The following is a 27,682-nucleotide window of genomic DNA, read 5'->3' as shown; positions in this document are numbered from 1 at the left end:
GGCCTCAGCAACCTCCTTTTGCAGCTCCATCCTGGCAGTAGAAATGACATGATAATGTTTCAATACCATCCTGAATAATACTGCAGGGGTTTCGGGCCTATGTGCATGGTTTTCTCAGAGTTAGGAACCGTAACCACATTGGGAGAGAGCCTTAGTTAGAGTTAGGGTTCAGTCCAGGGCCGTAAGCATGGCTGAAACTACACCAGTCCCGTTGTCTCCATGTGGGGCTGAATGAGGGCCCATGCGTGGGTGCGGTTCAGATGTAGGGTTAGCATTAGTGTTGGGGTGAGGTTGAGGTTGAGGAGGACAACGAGGATCCTGGTTATGTTTAGGGTTAGGTTCCAGGAATCCCCAGATGCTGAACCCATAGTTGTGCAGTGGTCTCCCTGAAGAGCAGAGTGGAGGGTGCATGGGAGGGTGTCGTACAACTTAGTCTTTGGTTGCCAGGGCCAGCCTCAGGTGTGGGCCACTCTTCAGTTGGGCCTCAGCAACCCCCTGTGCACCTCCCTCTGAACTTTGGAAATTACCTGGTGACGTTCCACTTTCCATGGAAAGTAATGCTGCACCGCTTCTGGGCCCACATGTGTGTGGTCATATCAGACTTAGGAATTTGGTCCTCATCGGGAGAGAGTCTTAGCTAGTGTTAGGGTTTGGCCCAGGGACATAGATAGGGCTGAAGGGATAGGAGTCCCATGATCGCCCTGGAAGGCTGAAGTGAGGGCCCATGCACTAATGCGTGTAAGGTTTAGGATTATGGTTAGAGTTGGTGTGAACTTTAGGTTGAGGGGTATGGTGAGGGTCACCATTACTGTTAGGGTTAGGTCCCAGGAGGTTCCAGGCGGTGAACTCATAGCAGTGCAGTGGTCTCCACAGAGGGCTGAGTGGAAGCTGCATGGGAGCCTACAGTTCAGACTTAGTCTTTGCGTGCCAGGGCAGCATCCTATGTGTGACACTCTTCAGTTGGGCCTCAGCAACCTTCTTGTGCAGCTCCATCTCAGCAGTGCAAATGAAATGATGATATTCCAATTCCATTCTGAAGAATACTGCAGGGGTTTGGGCCCTATGTGCATGGTGTTCTCAGAGTTAGGAACTGGATCCCCATTGGGGGAGAGCCATAGCTAGGGTCACGATTTGGTCCAGAGACATAAGCAGGGCTGAAGCGACACCAGTCCCATTATCTACATGGAGGGCTGAATGAGTGCCCATGCAGGGGTGCAGGTCAGGTTTAGGGTTACCTTTAGAGTTGGGGTGAGGTTGAAGATGATGTGTATGGCTCCGGTAAATATAATGGTTAGGTTTTGTCCTAGGTGGCTCCAGGCGCTGAAGCACCAGCAGTGCTGTGGTCTTCCCGGAGGGCTCAGTGGTGAGCACGTGGGAGGGTGTGGGTCATGCTTAGTCTTTGAGAGCCAGGGCGAGCCTCCTTTGTGGGCCACACTTTGGTTGAGCCTCAGGAACCGCTTCTGAAACAACATCCAGGCTTTGGATATTACATGGTGATATTCCATATTCCATGCCGAGTAATCCGTCTCTTCTTCTGTACCCCCTGTGTGAGGTATCCTTAGACTTAAGAATCAGGTCACCATCTGGAGAGAGCTTTAGTTAGAGTTGGGTTTCAGACCAGGGCCATAGGCAGGGCCAAAGCTACCCCATTCCACTTACTTCCATGCGGTGAAGAATAATGGCCAGTGTGCAGTTAAGGGTCAGTTTTAGGGTTAGCGTTAGTGTCAGAATGAGTTTGAGGTTCAGGGTATGGTGAGGGTCACGGTTAGTGTTAGGGTTAGAGCCCAAGAAATTCCAGGTGGTGAACCCCTAGCATCACAGTGGTCTCCACGGAAGGCTGAATGGTGGCTGCACGGGAGCCTTCAGTTCAGACTTATTCTTTGTGTTTCAAGGCCAGCCTCACATGTGTGCCATGCTTCATTTGGGTCTCAGCAACCTCCTGGGGCAGCTCCATCCCAGCAGTGGAAACGAAATGATGATGTTCCAATTCCATACCAAATAATATTGCAGGGGTTTTGACCTATAGGCATGGTGTTTCAGAATTAGGACCATATACCAATTGGGAGAGAACCACAGATAGGGTGAGGTTCCATCCAGGGACATAAGCAGGGCTGAAGAGACACCGGTCCCGTTATCTCCATGGGGCCTGTATGAGGGCCAATGCGCGGGTGAGGGTCAGGTGTAGGATTAGCATTAGAGTTGGGGTGAGGTATAGGTTGAGGAGTACGGGTAGGGTTACGGTTCAGGTTAGGAGTAGGTTCCAGGAGTCCCAAGGTGCTGAAGCCAAGGCAGTGCAGTTGTTTCTCTGGGGGACTCAGAGGAGGGCACATGGGAGGGTGCCGGTCATGCTTAGACTTTGGGTGCCAAGGCCAGCCTCTTGTTGACGTTAGACTTGGGGTGAGGTTCCGATTGAGGAGTATGGTTTGGGTCATGATTAGGGTGAGGGATAGCTCCAAGGAGTCCCCAGGTGATGAACTCCATGCAGTGCAGTGGTCTCCCGGGAGGGCTCAGTGGAGAGCGCATGGGAGGGTGCTGGTCAGGCTTAGTCTTTGGTTACCAGTGCCAGCCTAGCATGTGGGCCACTCTTCGTTTGGGCCTCAGCAGGCACTTTGGCGCCTCCCTCTGGTATTTGGACATGACATGGTGGTCGTCCACATTCCATGTGGAGTAATCCTGCACTGCTTCTGGGCCCCATGTGCCTGATATTCTCTGCATTAGGAATTGGATCCCCATTGGGATAGAGAAATAGCTAGAGTTACAGTTTGATCCAGGGACATAAGCAAGGCTGACAAAACAACATTCCATTTATCTCCACTGAGTCTGAGTGAGAGCCATGCGTGGTAGCAGATCAGAGGTAGGGTTAGTGTTAGAGTTGGGGTTAGGTTTAGGTTGAGGAATACGGCAAGGGTCATGGTGAGGGTTAGGGGTAGGTTCCAGGAGTCTCTTAAGTGCAGAACCTTAGTAGTGCAGAGGTCTCCTAGAGGGTTGAGTGGAGGGCGCAAGGGATGGTGCCATTCATTCTTAGTCTTAGGGTGTCAAGGCCATCCTCGGGTGTAGGACACTCCTTAGTTGGGCCTCAGCAGCGCCCTTGTGCAGCTGCCTCTGGGCTTTGGAAATGACATGGTGATGTTCCAGGTTCCGCGCCGAGTGATCCTGCACTGCTTCTCTACACCATGTGTGTGCTGTTGTCCATTATTGGAATTGGGTCCCCATGAAGAGGGAGACATAGCTAGGGTTAGGATTCTGTGCTGGGACATCACCAGGGCAGAAGGACTCCAGTCTTGTGAATTTTATGGAGGGCTGAAGTGAGAACCCTTGCGAGGGTACGGGTCTGGTATGTGCCCCACACTCTTATTGTGGGAGGCTATTCATGCATGGGCACTGCCACACCTAGGGACAGAAGGGTATTCACACACGTGCACAAACCCTCTCATGTGGAATGGTGTTCGCGCATGCGCCCAGCCTTTTCCACGGGGAGAAGGTTCTCATATGCACCACACCCACTTGACATGGCAGGGTGTTCACGCATATGAACGAGCCCCTCTCTATGAGGGAGGGGTGCTTTCGTGCATGTGCCATGTAACTCTGTGGCCAGGGAGGCTGTTGACATATGCTCCCCGCTCCCCTCGCCAGAATGGTGTTCACGCATATGCAAAGATCCCCCTCCTGTCCGAAGGGGGTTGAGGCATGCCCACAACACCCGCTCTGTGAGGTAGACCATTTGTGAAGGCACACAACCCTCCCTCAGCAAGGGAGAGCGTTCATGCTTGGCCCAACTCACCTCGGTGGAAGGGTGTTCACACGTGCACAGAACCGTCCTCAGCGATGGAGGTTGTTCAAACATGCGCCCCACCTCACTTGACGCCAGATGTGTTTCAGGATTCTGCCTTGCCCCTGGTTGGTGTATGAGATGGTCACGCATGCACAGTGCCATCCTTCAGGGAGAGAGTAGTGATGTCACCATTAAATGTGATGATTCACGAATGGTTCTTTCACTTTCACAGTTGAAGAAACATGGGTGTCTTAAGGTAAGGGTTAGGGTTGGCACTGACATAAGGGGAGGGTAAGTCTTAGGTCATACTTCCTCCACTCTGGGTATGGAAGGTTTTCAAGCATTAGCGCTCCCCCCCCCCCCGCCTTTGGACAGGAGGGAATTGAAACATGCACCCTCCCACATCAAGGGAGGGGGTCACCATTGCGCCATTGTCTCTGGAATGGAGGGGTATCACTCATGTGCACTCCCCCACATCAGCACGGGAGAGGATCGTGCATGTGTCCCTTCTGCATCCCTTCATCGGCGATGTAGCGTTGATGTTCCTTTTAGGTCACACGTGTTTTGTACTGCCTCAGCCATTCAGTGGATTAAGTGTCCCACTTTGGTTCAGGTCATGGTCTCACGGTTTGTGGGTTCGAACCCTGGCTTCACCTCTGTGCTGATGGCTCTGACCATGGAGCCTGCTTCAAATACTGTGTCTCACTCTCTGTCTGCCCCTTCCCCACGTGTGTTCTTTATCTCTCTATCCCTCTCTTTCTCTCTCTCTCTCTCTCAAAAAAAAAAAAATGAAGCTAAAAACAATTGAAAGCAGCTCCATCTGTCAACTTGTCTTCTTGCCCTATTCCCGCCTCTTCACAGGAAGGTCCATTTCACCTATTGGAAGAGACAGTAAAACCCTCGTATGGCCATTCATATGAGTCACTATTTAGGGCACAAGTGATTATGCTACCTTTGCACGGTCAGGATACCATGGCCATTTCACGAATGTCCCTGGGCAGGCAGGGCCTCTAAAACTACAAATGCTAGAGGTGATTTTACTGGTAAACAGATGGGGTTTGTGTTTGCTGAGCTCCTTTTACTTCTTTTCATCTTCCTTGATTGCCTATCTGTGTTGCGTCAACAATTGGTTTGATATTGACTTCACACTTAGGTTATTTTTATCTTATGGTTAACTATCCATGGTTATAGAGCTTAGGCAAGTACAAATATTTCTTGTTGCACATACTAGCATTATTGTTTCTATTGTGAAATACACCCAGTGTTAACTTAGGAGTTGGTTGTCTATTTTTGATACTCAGATCTTAAGATCATATACCAGTGCCTGAGCTCTACTACGAATGCTCATGGCCATAACTCTAACAGCCGCCTACAGTGTGTGAATCATATATTTTGACCTTCAAGGACAGCCTTGATATCCCTACATTGGCAATACAGGGGTCTGATGCTTGCAGCCCTTCTGTGCCCCTTCATTGGCCATGTAGATATGTCACGCCTGTGTCCCTTCCTGGGCCATGTAGGGGCGAGCCACCTGTGCCCCTTCATGGTCTATGTAGGGGTGTGGCGCCAGCAACCCTTCATGGCCACTATAGTGTTTGTACTGTCATGGTTTCCAGGACGCACCTGGGGTCTCCGGACATATCCCCATGGATAACGGGGAGCTTCTGTAGTCGTGTTCCTCTGCATTACACCTCCCCACAAGGCTCTCCTCTCCAGATAAATACTACAGGATCAGGAACCACTTTTCTTTGCAGTTTCTTCTTGTGGAAACATCTTGTCTTTGCTTAGCATGGCTGCTTTGGCCTCTCCACCATCTTCTGGAGGTTCCTTTACCTTTGAACTGTTCTTCACTCACTTCTTTTGAGTGAGCTGTCTGCCTCTGTCGCAGTCCTGCACCAGTGGTAATTTGTACCATGTGTGGCCATAGGAAACCAGTTGAAAATGGAACTCTGGGACTGGACTGCTCTTCCAGTAGAAGACATACAAGTAGCTTCATTGATGGCAGAAGTGGATACTGGACATTGGTGGTAAGAGGTGACTTCACATTTGCTCATACATTTACCACTAGTGCTGGTGTGGAGTGATGGAGGAGAGCACGCTGGAGGATCACGGGTGGAGTTGTCACTGTGGCCATGGGGGGCAGTTACAGAGCCTGTCTGCGGTCAGTTTTGGGTGTCTGGGGTATACGCAGGAAATAGGAGAGGTTGAAAGCAAGGGAAAAACACCAGAAAACGTGTGACTTCATGAGGTGAGTATCTTGTGTTTGCTGCCAAGAGAGGCAACTCCCCTGTCTGAGGAAAATAGTCCTATCCCACCCCAGGATCCCTAGAGAAAAGGTTTCAATGGCTTCACCTAATACAATACTGTCATGACCGAGAACAGTGATCTTCAGGCTCCACGTCTATCATCTGTGTTTACTTCCTGGAAAATAGCGGGATTCCAGTGTACTCCAAACAGAGGTATGGGATCAGGTCCACGCATGATCAGGTGTCCATGCAGGGGAGTTTCAGGATATTACCATTTCACACTGGTAGTAGATGGGGGACGAGTATGGGAGTGGGTTAAAAGAGTATTACACCAAAGAGGGTGACATAAGATAGGCCAGACATGGATACATGGTTCTTCCTGCAGGAAATGTAATTTAATGTGTTGCCTGGAAAACTGGGAATGTTCATAATAATGACTCAGTGGCTGCCTGCAGTCAACTAGGTTGAAATGCCAGAGCTTCCCTGACTTTCTCAGGGAAGGAAGAGTCCAAAGTCCAAGGGAGATGGGAATGGGGGCCTGTTGTGCGCACACCTGCTCTTTTCCCATAAACTTGATGGCTTATGAGAACAAAATTATGTTCTCTCAGAGTTCTGGAGGCCAGGAACCCGAAATCCCTTTACTGAGACTAAGGTGTCAGCAGGGCTGTACTCCCGGTGGAGACTCCAGAGCTCCAGGGGACCGTGTACCCCTTCCACCTAGTAGCTCCCAGTGGCCACCAAACTCCCTTAGCTTGTGACCACATTACCCCAGTCTGTCTCCATGGACACAGTGCCTCCTCTTTGGTCAAGTCTCCCTTTGCCTCTCTAAAGATGCTTGTCATTCCATCTAGGGCTCACTCAGGCAACCCAGGCCTCAAGATCCTTAACTAGATCCCATCGATGGGAGTTAGATTCCAGCTATTAGGACTTGTTTTCTTTGAGTGCCATTGCACAGCCTAGTACGACGTGTCCTTCCATAGGGAGACAGCCAAACCATGCTATCCCCCTGTGGTGGGTGCTCACCTGTGAGCAGTGCCAGGGCACACACTGCTGACAGACACTGCAGCAGGACCAAATCTCTGGAGAATTATGCCCAGAGTGGAAAAGCGAATCCTAAAAAGATCACGTGCTTTTCGATTCAATTTGTATAATATTCTCAATGCGACAAAGTCATAAAAATGGTTAGCAGATCAGGGATTGCCAGGCATCACAAAGGTGATGGGTGCAGGAATGAGATGGGGATGTCTGCTGTAAGAGGACAACTTGGGAGTCCCTATGGAGGGCTTGATGCTCTGTTTCTCATGTGCATTAGTATTGAAATGCAGGCCATGATCCCATTCTACAGGCAGAGAGAACGTAGGGCATCTTTATCGTGTTTCCCAATCACACACATTCCCAACAGCCTGACAGCCACCCACCTTGCTACATCTATCCCCACGGCTCTGTCTCGTGTCCCGTTGACACAGTTGGGTCATAGTTCTAAAGGAGGATTCCATTTCTTGCTAACACGCTTCCCATACCGCTTCCCTCTCTCCTGCACACTGCGGGTTTTCTCAGGACCTGGCCATCCTGTGCACCTGCAGCTGTTTCTCCCAGCCTACAAGGAGCAATCACTTCCCATCCAGCACCACCTCTTTGGTCTTCCTACATATAGCATTGCACGTGCCGGTGCCTGCTGACCTTCCCTTGTCTCTGTCAGCTGAGTCTGAGTGGTGAACTCGTCCCTAGTTCTCATCTCTGTAATGAATGACATACATCACTGAAGGTCACAGTGAAGTCTCAACCCCCAGTATGTGGACGACGTGGCACCATTTAACAGACTCACTTGATTACTCCCTTTCTTTAAAAATTACTTCCTTCCTCCTTCCACCATCTGGGCCGCTGCTGACCAGTGTCTGTGTTGGTTGGTCTTCATCTTCTTCCCACACGCCCTGCATCTGCTTTCAGTCCACCCTTACTCTGGTGTGATGGCAGCCAGCCTCAGGCTTCTATCTACCAACAGCTGGGGCCTCCAAGTCTTTATGCCTTGACCCCAGCTCTGTATGTCTCCAGACTACTGACTCCAACATATACCACGAAGGTGTTACCTCCTCAGACTCTGGTAACTCCCTGAAGGCCTCTCCTATTCCCCTCCCCTTGTTTACTAGGCTGCGGCCACACCTGCCCCCTCCCTGCTCCCTGAGCATGTCAGGCACATATTCCTGCTTCAGGTCTTTGCACTCACTTTTCCTCTCTCTGTCCGGAATGTTCTCCCACAGACCAACATGATATACTCCATCATTTCCATCATATCTTTGCTCTGCCATCACCTGCTCAGTGGTGTCTCTGCTAGCTCTGTATCTAAAACCGAAAACTGCTCCTTCTCCGACCTGAACACTTGATATCCCTTCCCAGAATTCTTTTTCTTTCCAGCCCTTGGCATCATCTGTTTTTCTTTCTTGCTTGCTGGATGTCGCCTACTGCAATCCCTGCCAGAATGTCGGCTCCATGGGGTTCAAAGACCAAACTAGCTTGTTTAGGGCTCTTTCCTTAGGGCCCTAGAACAGTGTCTAACTCCTTCAAAGGCTCAAACATCATTTACTGAGCAAGTAAATATTGGGATTTCATATTACTTTGCTGGGTCCACCATCACAAAGTACCATAGCCTGGGTGGCTTAAGCAACAGACATTGATTTATTTATTTTCTCACACTTTATTTTTTTAACGTTTATTTTTGAAACAGAGAGAGACAGCTCATGAATGGGGGAGGGTCAGAGAGAGAGAGGGAGGCACAGAATCTGAAACAGGCTCCAGGCTCTGAGCTGTCATCACATAGCCTGACGTGGGGCTTGAACTCATGAACTGCGAGATCATGACCTGGGCCAAAGTCGGACGCTTAACCGATTTAGCGACTCAGGTGCCTCCAACTTTCTCACACTTTAGATCAAGGTGTGGCCAGGGTGGGTGTCCTGTGTCCATGACTGGTGGACGACCTCCTTCCCACTGTCTTCACGTGGTCTTCCTTCTGTGTGTGTAGTTGCCCACTCTCTTCCTATACGACACCAGTTATGATTAGAGTCCCTCTCTGCAATTGAGCTCATTGGAACTCCACTTTACCTTTCAAGATCTGGTATCCAAGTATAGTCCCATGGGTAGTTAGGACTTCAATGTATGGACTTAGGAGGCAAATGCATTCCATAACAGATTTCTGTCTGTTGTACCTAGTCAGTACCTACATGTTTTTTTTTTTCTCCATGCCCTTTTCCCCATTATTTGCTCACACAGTGCTAATCCCAGTTTGCCCTTAGCCCAAGTTATAATTCTGTTTATTTATTTGTATAGGCTTGCATCTTCCCTCTACCTCTATACTCCAAGTTCCTGGCTGGCACTGGAATTACATCCTTAGCATGGACATCATAACCTCCAGGTGAGGTAAGTATGATTATTCTCGTTTTGAAAATCCACAATCTGAAGCTCAAGAGAGAGTAGGTCATGTTTCTGAGATCATAGTACTAGTAAGTGCTGTCCTTTGGATAACTTTGTTCTCATGGGCTCCAAAGCCCACTTTCTTTCATCTACCAAACTGTCCCCAAGATGAACGGGGAAAAGCCATACTTCAGCCTGGTATATTATAAGCAACGGTACGTGTAAAGCTGCTGTCACATTCCAGGAAATGGGATTAAGTTTAGTACCTGAGTAATTATACCCACGGGTTGAATTTCAATGTCACATCCTTTTATTTTTTACTGCTGCAATTTCTGTTATCCTTAATGATTATATAAATGTATTCGTCCCTTTGAAAAATTTAGCCAGCAAGAATACTGAGAGAGGTTGTTTCCTTTGTAACAGGTCTGAATTATACAATGAATTCATAATGTCAAGATAATAGCTGTTATTTTTCCCTACAATATAGAAGAAAAGGTCATTGCCTCTGTTGTAAGAGTTTACCATGTGTTCTTGGTAACATGACTGAGCTGTATTGGTGAAAAACCGTCGTAGACTTTGAAAGTCAGTTATTTATACTTAAGAGAGTATCGTTCTTTCTTTGGGTGCAGCTGGTTGTTGGAAATAGAACTTAGGAGTTTTCTGCATAGATTGTCTATTTCAGAATGAGCTTTGTTTTAAAAAGTATATTTGCATTCATGCGAGTTGTACAATTATTCTTTTGGGTTGCTAAGTAATACTCCATTGTGTATGTATGTATACACACATATATATATACCACATCTTTTTATCCATTCATCCATCAATGGACATTTGGGATTTTTCCATACTTTAGCTGTTGTTGATAGTGCTGCTATAACCTTTGGGGTTCACTTGTCTCTTCGAAATAGCATATCTGTATCTCTTGGATCAATACCTAGTAGTGCAACTGCTGGGTTATGGTAGTCCTCTTTTTCATTTTGTGAGGAACCTAACTACTGTTTTCCAGAGTGGCTTGACCATTTTGCATTCCCGCCAGCAGTGCAAGAGTTCCTCTTTCATCACTTCCCCGCCAACATCTATTGTTGCCTGAGTTGTTAATGTTAGCCATTCTCACAGGGGTGAGGTATTATCTCATTGTGGTTTTGATTTGTATTTCCCTGATGATGAGTGATGTTGAGCATTTTTTCATGTCTCATTTGGCCATCTGGATGTCATCCTTGGAGAAGTGTTTGCTCATGTCTTTGCCCATTTCTTCACTGGATTACTTGTTTTTTGGGTGTTGAGTTCGATATGTTCTTTATAGATTTTGAGTACTAATCCTTTATCTCATATGTCGTTTGCAAATATTTTCTCCCTTTCTGTTGGTTGCCTTTTAGTTATGCTGATTGTTTCCTCCTCTGTTCAGAAGCGTTCTATTTAATGAGGTCCTAATAGTTCATTTTTGCTTTTGTTTCCCTTGCCGCCGGAGACTTGTTGACTAAGTTGTGGAAGCAAACATCAAAGAGGTTTCTGCCAGCTTTCTCTTCGAGGGTTTTGATGGCTTCCTATGTTACATTTAGGTCTTTCATCCATTTTGAGTGTCTTTCACCCATTTTGTGTCGTGAATTACATGGAGGGCTGAAGTGAGGGCATATGCGGGTCTGCTGTAGAGTTACTGTGACAGATAGGGTTAGGTGTAGGTTGAGGGTTATGGTGAGAGTTAAGGTTAGGGTTAGGGTTATGTCTGAGGAGACTCCAGGCCCTGACCCCACAGGAGAGCAATTGTCTGCCCGAAGGCCTGAGTGGAGTACACAGGGAGGGTGCGAGTTAGGATTAGGAGTGGGTTCCAAGACCAGACAAAGTATGGTCAATCCTTCAGGGATCCTCTCGTATCCCTGCAGGTGCACTTTGGAATACCCCTCAGGTATCCTCTTGTGCAGCTGCAGGTGCACTTTGGAAATGACATGGTGATATTCCACATTCCATGCCGAGTATTTCTGTACTGATACTCGAACCCATGTACGTGCTGTTGTCAGACATTGGAATTGGGTCCCGATTGGGAGAGAGCATTAACATTGCTAAGGATTCGATCCAGGCACTTCGCCAAGGCTGAAGCAACTCGAGTCTCATGACCTTCGTTTATACAATAGGGTTCGGTTGAGGAATAAGTTTAGAGTTAGGGTTAGGTTAGAGTTAGAGTTAGGGTTAGCCCAGGAGGCTCAAGGGGCTAAAACCACAGTGGTGCAGTTGTCTCCCCAAAGTCCTGAGTTGAAGGCAAAATGGAGGGTGCTGGTCAACATTAGTCTTTGGTTTCCAAGACCAGTCAACTGTATGGGCCACTAGTCAGGTAGGCATCAGGAAACCTCTCGGGCAGCTGCAGTCAGGCCTTGGAAACGACATGCTAATGTACCAGGATCTAGTCCAATGATCCTTCATCTCTCTGAGTCCAGGCGTGTGGTGTTGTCAGATTCTGGTATTGGATCCCCATGGGGAGAGAGTATTAGCTAGGTTTGAAGTTCAGTCCAGGCTCGTCCCAGGGGGAAAGCAAATCCAGACTCGTTATATCCCTCAAGAGTTGAAGTGAGGGCCCAGGCGATGGGGAAGTTCGAGTGTAGGATAATCTCTGAGAAAGGGTTAGGCTTCCATTGACCATTGTGGTTAGATTTACGATTAGGGTAAGGCCACAGGAGGCTCCAAGTGCTGAAGCCAGAGCACTGCAGTTGTATCCCCGCAGGGCTGAGTGGAGGGCACAAAGGAGGGTGCCGGTCAGAATCAGAATTTCTTTCAAAGGCCACAAAATTCTATGGGCCACAGGTCGGGTAGGCCTCAGGAATTCTCTGGGGCAGATGCAGCCGGGCCTGGGAAACGACATGGTGAACTTCCAGGTTCCATGCGGAGTGACCCTGCAACGCTTCTGGACCCCAGGTGTGTGGTGTTGTCAGACGTTGGTATTCGGGCCCCATGGGGAGAGAGCCTTAGCTAGGGTTAAGGTTCGGTCCGGGGACTTTGCCATGGCCAAAGGGACTCCAGTTTCATGATCTCCCTCCAGGGCTGACCTGAGGTCCCATGAGACAGTGCGGCTCAAGTGTAGGAGTACTGTTCAAGGCTGGCTTAGGTTTCACTGGAGGGTTCCGGTTAGGGATAGGGTTAGATTTAGGGTTAGGTCCAGGAGGCTCCAGGAGCTGAACCCACAGCAGTACAGCGGTCTCCTCGAAGGGCTAAGTTGAGGGCCCAAGGGAGGGTGCAGGTCAGGATCAGTGTTTGGCTTCCAAGGCCACACAACTCTATGGGCCCCTGGTGGGGGAGGCCTCAGGAAGCCTCTCGGACAGTTGTAGCTGGGCCGTGAAATGACATGGTAGCTCCCAGGTTCCATGCTGAGTGACCCCGCAACGATTCTGCACCGTAGGCGCGTGGTGTTGTCAGACTTTGGTTTGGGCACCATAGGGAGAGAGCCTTCGCTAGGGTTAGGGTCGGTAACAGACATTGCCAGGGTTGAATCAACTTCAGTCTCATGATCTCCCTCGAGGGCTGAAGTGAGGGCCCATGCGACGGTGCAGATCAAGTGTAGGGTTAGGGTTTGATGCCGGTGTAGGTTTCGGTGGAGGGTTCCGGTTAGGGGGTAGGGTTAGGGTTAGGGTTAGGTCCCAGGAGGCTCCAGGCGTTGAACCCACAGCGGTGAAGTTGTCTCCTTGAAGAGCTGAGTTTAGGGCACAGGGAGGGAGCAAACCAGCATCAGTCTCTGGCTTCCAAGGCCACACAACTGTGGTATTCAGTCTCCATGTGGAGATAGCCTTAGTTCCATTTAGGCTTTGGGCCAGGGAAATCTCTAGGGCTAAGTGACACCAGTCCTGTGATATCCCTGTGTCAATGATATGTGGGCACATGCATGGTGCGAGTCAGGTTTATGGTGAGTGTTAAAGATGAGGTGAGGTTTAGGTGCACGTATATACTGTGGGTCACCGTTAAGATTAGGGCTTGGTCACAGGAGGCTCGTGGCACTATACCCCCAGTAGGTCAGTTATCCCCCCGCAGGGCTGAGTAGAGGGGTCTAAGGAGGGTCCCAGTCAGGCTGAGTTTTGGGTGCCAGGGCCACTCCTTGCTTAGAGCTTAGGAAGTCCCCTGTGGAGCTCCTTCTGGTCTTTGGAAATGACATTGTGTTATTCCAGGTTCCATGCTGAGTAATCCTCCTCCGCTCTGAAGCCCATGTCCATCATGTGCTCAGACTTAGGAATTGGGTCCCCATTAGGAGAAAGCTTTAGCCAAGGTTAACTTTCGGTCCAGGGACGTTGCCAGGGCCGAAGCAACATCATTGCCATGATCACCCTGGAAGGCTGAATGAGGGTCCATGCGCGGGTGTGGGTCATGTGCAGGGTTAGTTTTGAGTTGGGATGAGGCTTAGTTTGAGCGGTACGTGCGTGTCACAGTTAAGGTTACGGTTAGGTCCCAGGAAGCTCCAAGCACTGAAACGTTGCAGGGTAGTGGTCTTCCCAGAGGATTGAGTATAGGCCTCATTGGAGCGGTCTGTTCAGGCTTAATCTTTGTGATCCAGGGCCAGCTGTGTGTGCCATCTTCAGTTGGGCCTCATCATTGCCCTTGTGCAGCATCATGCGGGCATTGGAAATGTCATGATGATGTTCCATCCTGCACCACTTTGGGCCCATTGTTTGTGGTGTTCTCAGAGATAGGAATTGGGTCCCCATTCAGAGATATCCTTAACTGGGTTTAATGTTTTGTCCAGGGACTTCACCAGTGCCGAGGTGACACCATTCTTGTGTGTCATGTGTGTTGGGTTAGGGTTTGGGATTGGGTTTGGTGTTAGGGGTTAGGGTTACGGTTAGGGTTGGTGTTAGGTGTTAGTGTTAGGGGCTAGAATTAGGTTTATGCATTAAGGTTGGGTTTAGGGTTATGGTTAGTGTTTTGGATTATGGTTAAGTGTTAGGGTTTGGAGTTAGAGTTAGGTTTAGGCATTAGCTTTGGACTTGGGTTAGGCTTAGGTTTAGGGTTATGGTTTGGGTTTGAGAGTTAGGGTTATGGTTAGATGGTAGAGTTAGGGATAGGTGTTAGCGTTAGTGTTAGGGTTTGCGTTAGGTTTAGGGATAAGGTGAGGTCTAGGTCTAGGACTTTGGTTTGGGTTATGGGTTAGGGGATTGGATTAGGGGTTAGCGTTAGGGTTAGTGTTAGAATATTATGGTTAGGGTTAGTGTTAGTTTTTTGGTTTACAATTTTTGGGTTAGCAGGTAGAGTTAGAGCATTAGGGTTAGGGTTTTAGGATTAGAGTTTTAGGATTAGGGTAAGAGGGTTAGGGTTAGTATGGGATATGTTTACTTGTACGTTTCGGTAGGGTTAGGGTTGGGTTTAGAACTAGTGATAGGGGCAGGGTTTAGTATTAGGGCTATGGTTAGGGTTAGCTGTTAGGTTTAGGACTTGTTGGCATTTGGGTTAGTGTTAGGGTTAGGGCTTCAACAAGAAGTAGGTCATATTTGCACTCCCACTTGGAGCGGGAGGTTGTTCATGCTAGGACACCGCCCTCCATCTGTGAGGGATTTCTTTCATTTTATCGCCCCTGTCTCCCTGCACTGGAGGTTGTTTTTGCCTCACCCCATTCCAGCTTGGTTGTGGAGTGTTTCACGCCATCACCCTGCCCTCTCTCAGTGTGGTAGGATTTTACTTACTGCCTTATCCATTTTCTTCCTTGGGTTGCATACTTTTAACTTGATATCATTTATTTCTCCTCTGATTTGAATTATTTTCTTCATTCTGCTGTTTTCAGGTTTTGTTTGTTGTCCTCTGTCTGGCTTTTATAGTTATAAGTTCATGGAGTTTACTTCAGGGTTTTCTTTTCTCGAGGCAGACCTGTATTGCTATAAACTTCCCTGATAGAACCAGTTTTCCTGCTTTACAGAAATTTGGATTGCTGTGTTTTCATTTTCATTTGTTTCCATGTCATTTTGGATTTTGTCTTTGATTTCTTGGTTTAGGTATTGATTGTTTAGTAGCATGTTATTTAACTTCCATTTTTTTGCCCCTTTTCAAGATTTTTTTTTTTCTTGTTGTAGTCTTCTACTTTCATAGCATTGTGGTCTGGAAAGACACATGGTTTGACGTCGATCGGTTTGATTTTGTTTTGGCTTGTTTTATGATGTAATATTTTATCGAGTGTGGGAATATTCCATGTGCACATGAAAAGAATGTGTATTGTGCTGTTTTAGGCTGCAATGTCTAAAATATAAGGTTTAAGTCTGGTCTACTCTATCATTCAAAGTCCCTACTTTCTTGTTGATTTTCTGATGGAATGATCTCTCTATTAATGTCATTTGGGTGTTATAGTGCCCCACTATGATTGTATGACTATCACTTCTTTAGGTTTGGACTGTTTTGTGTATTTGGATGCTCTCAGGTTGAACACTTATATGTTTACAATTGTTCTATCTTTTTGCTGGATGGTACTTTTTATTAGTATAGTGTCTTCTTTGTTTCTTCTTACAGTTTTCTTTTTAAATCTATTTTTTCTGATGTAGGTATGGCTACTGCGGTTTTCTTTTGATACTTTTGTTTTTCAACTAGTCTTTTGTAGGTGGAAATAGATGGGTCCTATATTGTATTCATTCTATCACCCAGTGCTTTTTATTATGAAGAGAGAGAGCACAGGCATGGGAGGGCAGGGTGGGGGGAATGGGGGAAGAGAGAGACAAAGGGAGAAAGAGGGAGAGAGAGAATGAGAATGAGAATGAATCCTCACCAAGTTCCACGCTCAGTGCAGAGCTCAATTGGGGCTCAATCCCATGATCCTGGGATCATAACTAAGCCGAAATCAAGGTTTGAAATTTCAAGCGATTGAGCAATCCAGTTGCCCCTATCTGGCACCCAGTGCCTTTGATTTGAGCATTTATTCTGATACCATTCAAAGTAATTGATAGACATGTACTTGTCCTATTATCACTTGATGTTGGTTGTTTCTGAATTTTTCTGATCCTTTCTTCTCTTTCTCTTTTTTTTGGTTTGCTGGGTTTCCTCACAATTTCACAGTTCAAATTGCTTATCTTTATACTCTGCATATGTATTAGTGTTGTTTGTTCTGTGGTTATTATGAGGTTTGTACCTAACCACTTCTGCATATAGAAGTCTATATTAAATTGATAGTTGCTTAAGTTTGAACCGGTTCTTTACTCCTCTCCTCCCCGTGTTGTAGCTATGTACTGTTCCTATTTCAAAACCTTTCATATCCTGAATACCTTGACTGATGTTTTACAGATTTACACATTTGTATTGCTTTTGCATTTCGCACTTTAATATGGTCACTTTAGGTGTTTCTTTCCCACTTAAAGAATCCCCTTTAACATTTCTTGCAGGGGTGGTTTGTTGGTTGTGAGCTCGCTGGGTATTTATTTGGGAACCTCTTGATCTCTCCTCCCATTTGAATGATAGTTTGCTGGATAGACTCTCTTTGGCTGCAGATGTTTCCCATTCAGCACCTTTACCATACCATGCTGGTCACTTACAGTTTCAAAATTTCTTCTGAAAAACATCCAGTGATAACCTTATGGGGTTTCCCTTGTAGGTAAATGTCATCATTTGTTTTTCTGCTGTGAAAATTTTTCTTGATCACGACATTTTGGGTTTTAATTACTATATGACTTGGTGTGGGTCTGCTTCTTTTGAATATATTGGGGGTTCTTTGTGCCTCCTGCTTCTGGATCTGTCTCCTTCTCCTCATTAGGGAAGTTTTCATCTATTGTGTCTTCAAATAAATTTTCTGATCCTAATTTCTCAGAGTTCTGAAAATGAGAAATAGGATAGAAAAGACCTATTGAAGGTTCTCTGATGATCCACTGGATTTGCGTGCGTGGAGGATAGATTTGGGACTCAAATGAACAACCTACCTTTAACTTCAAAGAAATAGAAAAAAAAAACAACAATCTATGTCCAATGTTCTCAAAAGGGGGAAAGTAATCCATACGAGAGTGCAAACCAATGAAACTGAGACCATGAAATCAATAGAAAATATGAAGAAGACCAACAGGGCTTTTCAGAAGAGTGAAACCAAATTGTCAAGACTATACATAGACTATGGTAAGACAGAGAGAGGACCCAATTCAAAAGAATTATAAATAAAAGAGAAGACATTACATCTGATGCCACAGAAACATAAAGGAGACAAAGAGGCGACTATGGCCAAATTAGATGCCAGCAAACTGCCTGCCTAGAAGAAATGGATAGGTTCTTAGAAACACACAACCTACTAAGACTGTACCAGGAAGAAATAGAAGGTTTGCACAGACCCATTAAAGGAAGACTGTATCAATACAAGAAGATAACCAATGTAAGTAAATTGAATCAGTAATCGAAGTTCTCCCATGGAAGAAAAGCCCACGACCAGGTGGATTCACTGGTAAATTTGACCAACGTTTGTAGAAGAACTAACAGCAGCCGTCTCACTGATTCAAAAGGAATGAACACCACCAAACTCATTTCATGACACTGGAATTACCCTGGTGGGAAGCCAGAGAAGGGTACTACCTGAACAGAAATCTATAAGCCAGTATCCCCGTGATGAATGTAGATGAATAACTCCCAATAATGTACAGGCAAACCAAATTCAGCAGCACATTAAAAGGATCATTGACTGTGATGAAAGGTCTTTTCCCTGCAAAGGAAGGATGTTTCAGAAATGCCAATCAATCAATGTGACCCCTCACATAATTGAATGAAAGAAAATCAACCAGAAACAAGATTCTTAACTATAAATAGCAAACGGAGGGTTACTATAAGGGAGGTGGGCAGGGGGATGTGTTAAATGGGTGATGGGCTAAGGAGGGCACTAGTAGTGAGGATCACTGGGTGTTGTATGTAAGTGAATGATGACTAAATTCTATACCCGAAAGTAATATTACACTGTATGCTAACCAACTGGAATTTAAATAAAAACTTGAAGAAATAAATACTAAAGAAAGACATAAATTAGTTTAAATACATTTAAACTAAACTAAATAAATACATTTTAAAAAATAAAAAGAAAACTCATGTGATGATGTCAATAGACACACAAAAAAAGTTCTGAGAAATTTTGGTATCCATTTGTGCTAAGAAACTCTTTAAAATTCAGTGTAGAAGGAACATATCTCAACATAAGAAAGGCCATGTGTGTGAAGCCCACAGCTAACATCATATTCAATAGTGAAATTGTGAAAGATTTTCCACTAAGATCAGGCACAAGACAAGGATGCCCTAGATATGTGAAGGGGATTGGGTGATGCAGGCTTCTGGTTATGCAATGTATGAATCACAGATAGAAGATATAGCATAGGGAACATAGAGAATGGTACTGGAGTAGTGATGCATGGTGACAGATGATAGCTACACCTGTGTTAGGGTAGCAGAAAGTATACATTTGTCCAATCACTGCGTTGTTCATCTGAAACTAATGTAACATAGAGTGTCAGCTATTCCCAAGTAACATGTTTTTTTTTTAAATAAGGTAAAGGACTGAAATAAAAAGTTTAATGTAAAAGAACCTGTTAATATCTAATCAAGAAATGCAGTAAAGTCCCAAAATAGAAAGTCACCATATCAAATTCTGTAGCCTTCCTATACACTAACCCAATTATCTAAGAAGAAGTAAAGAAAACAATCCCATTTACAATAGCATCAAAAACAATAAAATGTATAGGAATAAATTTAATCAAGGAAGTGAAAAAGCTCTCTACAGAAAACTGTAAAACCTGTGTGCAGGAATGGAGGAAATTCACTTTGGGTGAAAGAAAGAGGAGAACACACAAGTCAGTGAAAAGCCATCTCATGTCCAACTTTCAGAGGAATTAATACAGATACAATGTCCATATTACCCAAAGCCATCTAGAGATTCAGTGCAATCTCGATCAAGACTCCGATGCAATTTTTATGCAATTAGAAAATCATATCCTAAAATGTATTTGGAACCACACAAAGACCCCAAGTAGCCAACGCAAGAAAGAACGAAACAGGAGGCATCACATTTCTTGATTTCAAGCTTCATTCTAACACAAAGAAATCAGTTATGTCACTGGCATAAGCACACACACAAGACAATGGAACAGAAATTGAGAGCCCAATCTAAACCCATGCACGCACAGTCACCTTGTATTTGACAAGGGAGTCAATAATACACAGTGGAGAAGAGTAGTCTCTTGAATAACTGGTGCTGGGAAAATTGGATATTCACATGTATAAGAACAAAGCTTGGTACCATATGTTACACCACTCCCTACAGAGTGAAAGGAAGAAACAGAGAGATGTGGTAAGAGAGAAAGAGAGACAAAGAGGAAGTACAAGGTGGAAAGTAGAGACCTGGTCCAGGTATGTGGACAGGGTTAGAGGGGCCAGGGGAGAGGGGATGTAGGAAGTGGCTCTGAGTGCTGGGGCAGAAAGGGCTTGTATCATGGGCATCAGAGTTCCATGACCCCAAGACTCCAACATCCCTGGGTCCAAGTTCTTCAGAGGCCATTGGAATTGAAAAGATGGGTATCCCTAATTTCTTCTGGAATTGTGAGGCTCAGCCTCATGTTCTGTCATGGAGAGGGATGTCTTGAGGGAGAGTGTGCTGCTCTTTGGCAGGTAAACCCCAGAGCCTGCCCTGTGGGGAGGTGTCCCAGGGCCATCTCCCTCAATGCCCCAGGCCCTGTTGGAATCTGTCTGATCCTTTCTTCTCTTTCTCTTTTCTATGGTTTTCTGGGTTTATTTAGTAGTGCAGTGGAAATTGCTTATCCTTATACTCTGCACATGTGTTAGTGGTGTTTGATTTGTGGTTATTATTAGGTTCGTACGTAACCACTTCTGCATATAGAAGTCTATATTAAGTTGATAGTTGTTTAAGTTTGAGCTAGTTCTTTACTCCTCTCCTCCCCGTGTTGTAGATATGTAGTGTCATATTTCAAAACCTTTCATATCGTGACTACCTTGGCTGATGTTTTACAGATATATTCATTTTTATTGCTTTTGCATTTCGTACTTTAATACTGTCACTTTAGGTGTTTCTTTCCCACTTAAAGAGTCCCCTTTAACATTTCTTGCAGGGGTGGTTTGTTGGTTGCGAACTCCCTGAGTATTTATTTGGGAACCTCTTGATCTCTCCTTCCATCTGAATGATAGTGTTGTGGACAGACTCTCTTTGGCTGCAGATGTTTTCCATTCAGCAACTTTACCATACCGTGCTGCTCACTTACGGCTTCAAACTTTCTTCTGAAAAACATCCAGTGATAACCTTATGGGGTTTCCCTTGTAACTGTCAACTTTTGTTTTCCTGCTGTGAAAATTTTTTCCCATCCCCCCCCCCCCCCCAGCTGGCCTTCCTCAAGTTCTGAACCCAGCCATCAGGCATTGTGTTGCCCCCAGGTCTGGCAGTCTGGACCTGGCAGAGGTGGACTAGTAATATTGATAAAAAAAAAAAAATTTGACAATAAGGTCCATATCCTCCCTCTGGGACTAGAGGTGTGCATCCAAATCATAGGTTGCTATCCTCCAGTCCACAACGAATCTGAGGATTCCAGAAGGTAGGTGGACCATTTAAAACACCCTAGTCTTCTCTTACATCAAATTCAAAGACATTTTCTTGTCCCAGCTTTCTTTTAATTCTGAAGAGATGGCAATTAGTAATTGAAGGCATAATGGTCCTATAGGAAATTGACCTATATGACTGATGGACATTATTTCATCCATCCGTGTCCCTAAAGCACATTTCATTGGAAATATTAGCCAAGGATACACACTGTAAATTCACAACAGATGTGTAGCTCCCTGTAAGTTGCATTCTGACCTTGTCACATATGTGTCATCAAAGATATTATTAGTGACTTTTCAGATAAGCTTTCAACATCAAGAAGGTGCTGTTAGAGAATCTGGTATAAATGGAAATTCACAGATTCTAAATGAGGAATGATTTTTCATTTTTAATGTTTCCTTTTTTTAGAGAGAACCTGAGCTGGGGAGGGGGGAGAGAGTAGGAGACACTGAATCTGAGGCAGGCTCGAAGCTCTGAGCTCTCAGGACAGAGCCTGATGCGGAGCTCAAACTCATGGATGCAAAATCATGACTTGAGTCAAAGTCGGACACATAACTGACTAAGCCACCCAAGCGCCCCAGGAATGATAGTTTATTCGCAAAGAAGGAGAAATTAAAGATAGTGTAAAAGATGTCTATTTTTAATTGAAATATTGTTCACACATTTGTTGTGTTAGTTTTAGGCATGCATTGTAGCCCTTCCATATGTCTATACATTATGTTGTACTTAACCACAAGTGTAGTTATCATGTGAAAGCATGCAACAGTATTATCACAGGATTGACACCATTACATTGGCTGTCCCTTGTATCCCTAGGATTCATTCATTCCATAGCTGGAAGCCGGTATCTCTCTCTCTCTCAAAGGTGTCCATTCTTTATCTAACCTATGTATTTTGGTGGTAAATAAAATTACCTCTTGTTCAGCATGTGTAAATTGGCGGTCTGTTTTTCTGTGAACATTGCTTAAAACATTAAAAATGATGTCATTACGTTAATAAATTCGGTTTCATTCTTCATTCACAAGAAAGGAGAAGAAAAGATTTGTGTTCCAGGCCCTGTCACTACAACCCTTCCCAATGTGGAGAACAGGCTTAGTTGCTCAGAGCACCTTTGGTCTCTCAGCTGAGCAACCAGGGCCTTTAACACTGTAGGAATTCCCATGGTGGCCAGCAGAGAGAGCTCGAGCACCACAGACCTGGAGGGGCGGGTTCCTCTGTGGGCAGTGATAGCCAGCAGAGGGTGCACCATCGGCTTTTCTGACCCAGGGCACCTCAGAGCAGGAAGGGCTTCTATTGCTCTCAGAGGACTCAGGCCTCTGCTGGCGCCTCAGTACAGACGGCAGAGCTGCATTTGCTGCAGGTTCTGCCACCAGCCCCAGGGGAGATCTTGGGAGCTTTGCAGCAACTTGGCATCTCCTGAGTCGCCAGAGAGAGGCTGTCTTCTTGTACTGAGTGCCGAGGAGGGGGCGCCAGGTGGCTTCACTGGGCAAGCTGGTTGCTGAGCTGCACACGCACTTGCATTTTCTGGGCTGTTCCTGTGTTTCATTCCACCCCTTCCAGGACAGTTTTTGAACAAGACGTATTTTACTAAAGGACTCGTGGATTGCGGGGTCTCACGACATCACCTCATAGATGCAGTCGATGGTTTGCTCCAGATTCAGGTTTGTTTCCAGGAAGAAACCCTAACAGAAATTCAGAAGCATGGGAGCTGCATTCAATTAGGACGTGGATCCATGAAATGCTCGTCTCAGGACCTTCTAGAAGAATGAGCTGGGACCCACGTTCCGAGTCCTGCTGGAACCAGAGACCGAGGTAAGAGCAAAAACTGTCCCCACATCATACATGCATTTTAAAAAATTTCATGGTTATTTTTCCAACCTAGTGAAGTGATTGAAAACTACAGAAAACTTGGTTTGTACCCGTCATTAACCTTATGTTATCTTCTAATTTAAATTACAGTGAGTAAAGATACAGTGTAATATTAGTTTCAGGTGTACAATATAGAGCAACACTTCCACACGTCACCCGGTGATCATCCTAGGTGCACTTCTTAATCCCCATCAGCTGTTTCACCCATTCCCCCACCTCGCTGTGGAACTCCTCAGTTTGTTTCCTAGTTTAGAGTCTGTTTGTCCCTGTCTCCTTCCCCCACCCCCGCCTTTGTTTTGTTTTATTGCCATGTGTTCGTGAAATCATCGGGTATATGTCTTTCTCTGACAGGCTTATTTCACCCAGCATAACATTCTCTCCCTCTATCCACCTCGTGGCAAATGACAAGATTTCATGCTTTTACGGCTAAATAATATTACATTCCATATACTACATCTCAATTTATTCATCACTGATGGATGCTTGGGCAGTTTCCGTAATATGGCTGTTGTAGAAAATGCTTCTGTAAACATCAGGGTGCATGTATCCCTTTGAAGAATTATTTTTGTATTCTTTGTGTAAATACCTCGTAGTGAAATTGCTGGATCGTAAGGTAGTTCTATTTCCAGGTGTTTTTGTTGTTGTTGTTGTTGTTGTTGTTGTTGTTGTTGTTTTTACAAATCTCCATGATGTTTTCCAGAGTAGCTGCACCAGTTTGCATTCCTCCCCACAGTGTAAGAGGTTTCCTCTTTTCCCATATCCTTGGCAACAACTGCTGTTTCATCATTCATTGATTTTAGTCATTCTCACAGATGTGATGTATTATCTCATTGTACTTTTGAATTTAATTTCCCCGAAGATCAGTATTGTTGAGCATCTTTTCATGTGTCTCTTGGCCACGTGTATGTCTTCCTTGGGAAAATGTCTATTAGTGTCTTCTACCCATTTTTAATCAGATTTCTCATTTTTTGTGTGCTGTATAACCTTATATATTTTGGACACTAACCCTTTATCAGATGTCGTTTGCAAATATCATTCTGTAGGTGTTTTAGTTTTGTTGATTATTTCCTTGGTGATGGAAGCTTTTTATTTTTACGATGTCCCATTATTTTTGCTTGTGTTTCCCTTACCTCAGGAGATATATCTACAAAGACGTTTGTGCAGCCAATGTCAAATAAGATTCTGCCTGTGTTAATTATCCTCTGGGATTTTTATGGTTTCAGGTTTCACACATAGGTCTTTATCCATGTTGGATTTATTTTTGTGTATGTTTTAAGAAAGTGGTCCATTGTTGTTTTGTTTTGTTTTGTTTTGCAGGTTGCTGTCCAGTTTTTCCAAAACCATATGTTGAGGAGACTTTAAGTTTATGTATTTATTTTGAGAGAGAGAGCATGAAAAACAGGGGCAGAGAGAAATGGAGAGAGAGAATCCCATGCATGCTCTGCACTGCCCTGGATCATGACGTGAGCTGAATTCGCAATCACACGCTTTCGTGACTGAGCCACCCATGTGTCCCAAGACTATCTTTTTTTTCCATTGGATATTCTTTCCTGCTTTGTTGAGAATTAATTGACCATATAGGTGTCCGTTCATTTCTGGGTTTCCATTCTATTCATCTATGCCTCTGTGTTTTGTTGTTGTTGTTGTTGTTGTTGTTGTTTTGCCAGTACCATACTGTTCTGATCAGTACTGCTTTGTAATAAAACCTAACGTCTGGAATTGTGATGTCTCCAGCTTTGCTTTTCTTCTTCAAGTTTTTTTTGGCAGTTTGGGGACTTTTGTCATTCCATACATTTTGAGATTATTTGTTCCAGGTCTGTGACAAATGTTTTTGTTAGTGTGATAGGGATTTCATTACATGTGTAGATTGTTTTGAGGAGTGTGCACATTGTAACAATATTTTGTTCTTGCCATCCATGAACATGAAATGTATGTCCATTTCTTTGTGTTCTCTTCCATTTCTTTCATCAGTGTTTCATAGCCTTTAGAGTACAGGTCTTTCACCTCTTTGGTTAGGTATATTCCTAGTATCTTGTGGTATTTGTGAACCTGTCAATGGGATTGATCCCTTACTTTCTCTCTGTGTTAATTCATGATTCGTGTACAAAAATGCAATACATCTATGTAGCTTGATTTCTGTATATTGTGACTTGTCGAATTCATATATCAATTCTAGCAATTTTTAAGGTAGTCTTTCATGTTTTTTATAGAGCACATCATGTCAGTTCCAAATAGCAAAAGTGCTACTTCTTCCTTGCCGATTTGGATGCCTCTTATTTCTTTTTGTTGTCTGAGTGCTGTGGCTAGGATTTCCCGTACTATGTGAATAACAGTGGTGATAGGGGTCATCCTTGTCTTGTCCCTGACCTTGGAGGAAAAACCTTCAATTTTTCCCCATTGAGGATGAGATAAGCTGTGGGTTTTTCCTAGATGACTTTTATTATGTGCAGGTAGGTTGAGTCTCAATGTACTTTGCTGAGGGTTTTTATCATGAATGGATGTGACATTTTGTCAAGTGGTTTTCTTGCATCTGTTGAAAGCATCATATTGTTCTTATCCTTTCTTCTATTACTGTGGTGCATCATGTTGATTGATCTGTGAATGTGGAACCACCCTTGAAGCCCAGGGATATATCTCACTTGATTATGGTAAGTGATTCTATTAATGTATTGTTGACTTTAATTTGAAGGTATGTTAATGAGAATTTCTGCATACATACTCATCAGGCTATTGGTCTGCAGTTTTACTTAAAATTTTTTTAACATTTTTTAAAATGTTTATTTCTTTCCTTAGATGGAGTACATAAAAGTGAGGGAGGGGCAGAGAGACAGGGAGAGAGAGAATCCTGGCCACGCCCCACACTGTCATGGCAGGGCCCAACGTGGGACTCGAACCCACGTACCGCAAGATAATGTCCTAATCCAAAATTAAGAGTTGGAAAGTAAACCGACCGACCCACACAGGCGCCGCTGCAGTTTTCGGTTTTAGTGGAGGCTTCATCTGGTTTTGGTGTCAGGGTAATGGTGGCCTCATACGATGGATTTGTAAGTTTTCTTTCTTTTTTATTTTTTGTAATAATTCGAGGAGAATACATATTACCTCTTCCTTGAATGGATGGTAGAATTCATCACTGAAGCCATCTAACCCTGAACTCTTGTGTTGGGGGGAGATTTTTTTAATTACTGATGTGGTATCTTTCTGTTTTCAGATTTCAGATATTGTCCGTTTCAGTTTTGGTAGGTTGTGTGTTTCTAGGAATTTGTTCATTTTTCTCAGAGTGTCCAATTTGTTGCATATAGTTGTTCATAATATTATCTTCTAATTGTATTTTTTTTTTATTTTTTTTTCAACGTTTTTATTTTTATTTTTTGGACAGAGAGAGACAGAGCATGAACGGGGGAGGGGCAGAGAGAGAGGGAGATACAGAATCGGAAACAGGCTCCAGGCTCTGAGCCATCAGCCCAGAGCCCGACGCGGGGCTCGAACTCACTGACCGCGAGATGGTGACCTGGCTGAAGTCGGACGCTTAACTGACTGTGCCACCCAGGCGCCCCTCTTCTAATTGTATTTTTGTGGTGTTGACTGTTACTTCTCCTTTCTTATTTGTGATTTTATTTATTTGAGTCCTTTCTGTCTTTTTTGTGAAAAGTCTGACTAGGAGGTTTTCAAGTTGATTACTGCTTTCAAAGAACCAGCGCCTGGTTTCATTGATTTGGTCTAGTGTCTTTTTGCTTTGTATATTCCTTATTTCTTCCTTAAACTCAATTATTTCCTTCCTTCTGCTGTTCTTTTTTTTATTCCTTTAGTTGTAAGTTAGGATTGTTTGAGATTTTTCTTGCTCTTTCAGGTAGGCCTGTATTGCTATATACTTCCATCATAGACTGCTTTTGCCGCATTCCAAAGGGTTTTACCAGTGTATTTTCATTTTCATTTGTTTCAGTGTATTTTCTCATTGATTTCCTGTTTGACCCATTCATTTCGTAGCATGTTATTTAACCTCCCTTTGTTTCCTTTCCTTCTTTGTGTGTGTGTGTGTGTGTGTGTGTGTGTGTGTGTGTGTGTGTATGAGTGTGGTTAACTTCCTAGCTTTGTGGTCAGAAAAGATGCTTGGTCTGATCTCTGTCTTTGGGCACCTGTTGAGGCCTGATTTGTGACCTAGAATGTGATTACTTCTGGAGAATGCCCCATGTACGCTTGAAAAGAATGTGTACTCTGTCATTTTAGCATGGAGTGTTCTGAATATATCTGTTAAATTCATCTGGTCCAGTGTGTCATTCAAAGCCATTGTTTCCTTGTTGATTTTCTATTTATAGATTGTGTCCATCGATGTGAGTGATGTGTTAAAGTCCTCTAGTATCGTTATATTATTATAAATGAGTTCCTTTATTGTTGTTGCTAAATGTTTTATATACTTGGTGATGGCATGTTGGGGGCATCAAAATTTACAATCATTGGATATTCTTGTTTGGCTGTCCCCTTTAGTATGAGATCGTGTCTGTCTTCATCTCGTTATAGCTTTATTTATTTATCTTAATTTAATTTAATATAAGTCTTAGCTGACATACAGTGCATTCTCAGATTCAGGAGTAGAATTCAGTGATTCATCCCTTACATACAACACCCAGTGGTCATCACAACAAGTGCTCTCCTTAATACTCGTCCTCCATCTAGCCCAGCACTGACCCATCTCCCTCCATCAACCTTCATTTTTTTTCTCTAACATTAAGAGACTCGTGTGGCTTGTTACCACGGCTTCTCTTTTCCTGCCCCCTTCCCTAGTTTTCATGTGTTTTGTTTCTTAAATTCCACATGAGTGAAATCATATATTTGTCTTTCTCTGATTGACATATTTCACTTAGCAAATACATTCGAGCTCCA

The 27,682-nt window shown here is 44.5% G+C and overlaps 1 long non-coding RNA gene across 1 annotated transcript; it reads left to right on the top strand.

The window, feature by feature from the left end:
• The first annotated feature begins 152 nt into the window (after positions 1 to 152).
• On the top strand, positions 153 to 23,694 carry LOC123380299. Its single transcript, XR_006585828.1, has 3 exons — positions 153 to 5,799; positions 9,340 to 9,429; positions 22,496 to 23,694. It is a non-coding gene; the product is annotated as an uncharacterized LOC123380299 (long non-coding RNA).
• Positions 23,695 to 27,682: the final 3,988 nt, after the last annotated feature.

This window comes from Felis catus, chromosome D1 (assembly GCF_018350175.1).
Source record: "Felis catus isolate Fca126 chromosome D1, F.catus_Fca126_mat1.0, whole genome shotgun sequence".
Classification (NCBI taxonomy): domain Eukaryota; kingdom Metazoa; phylum Chordata; class Mammalia; order Carnivora; family Felidae; genus Felis; species Felis catus.
Note: the sequence above shows the minus strand (reverse complement) of the source record. Positions and strands in the feature narration are given on the sequence as shown.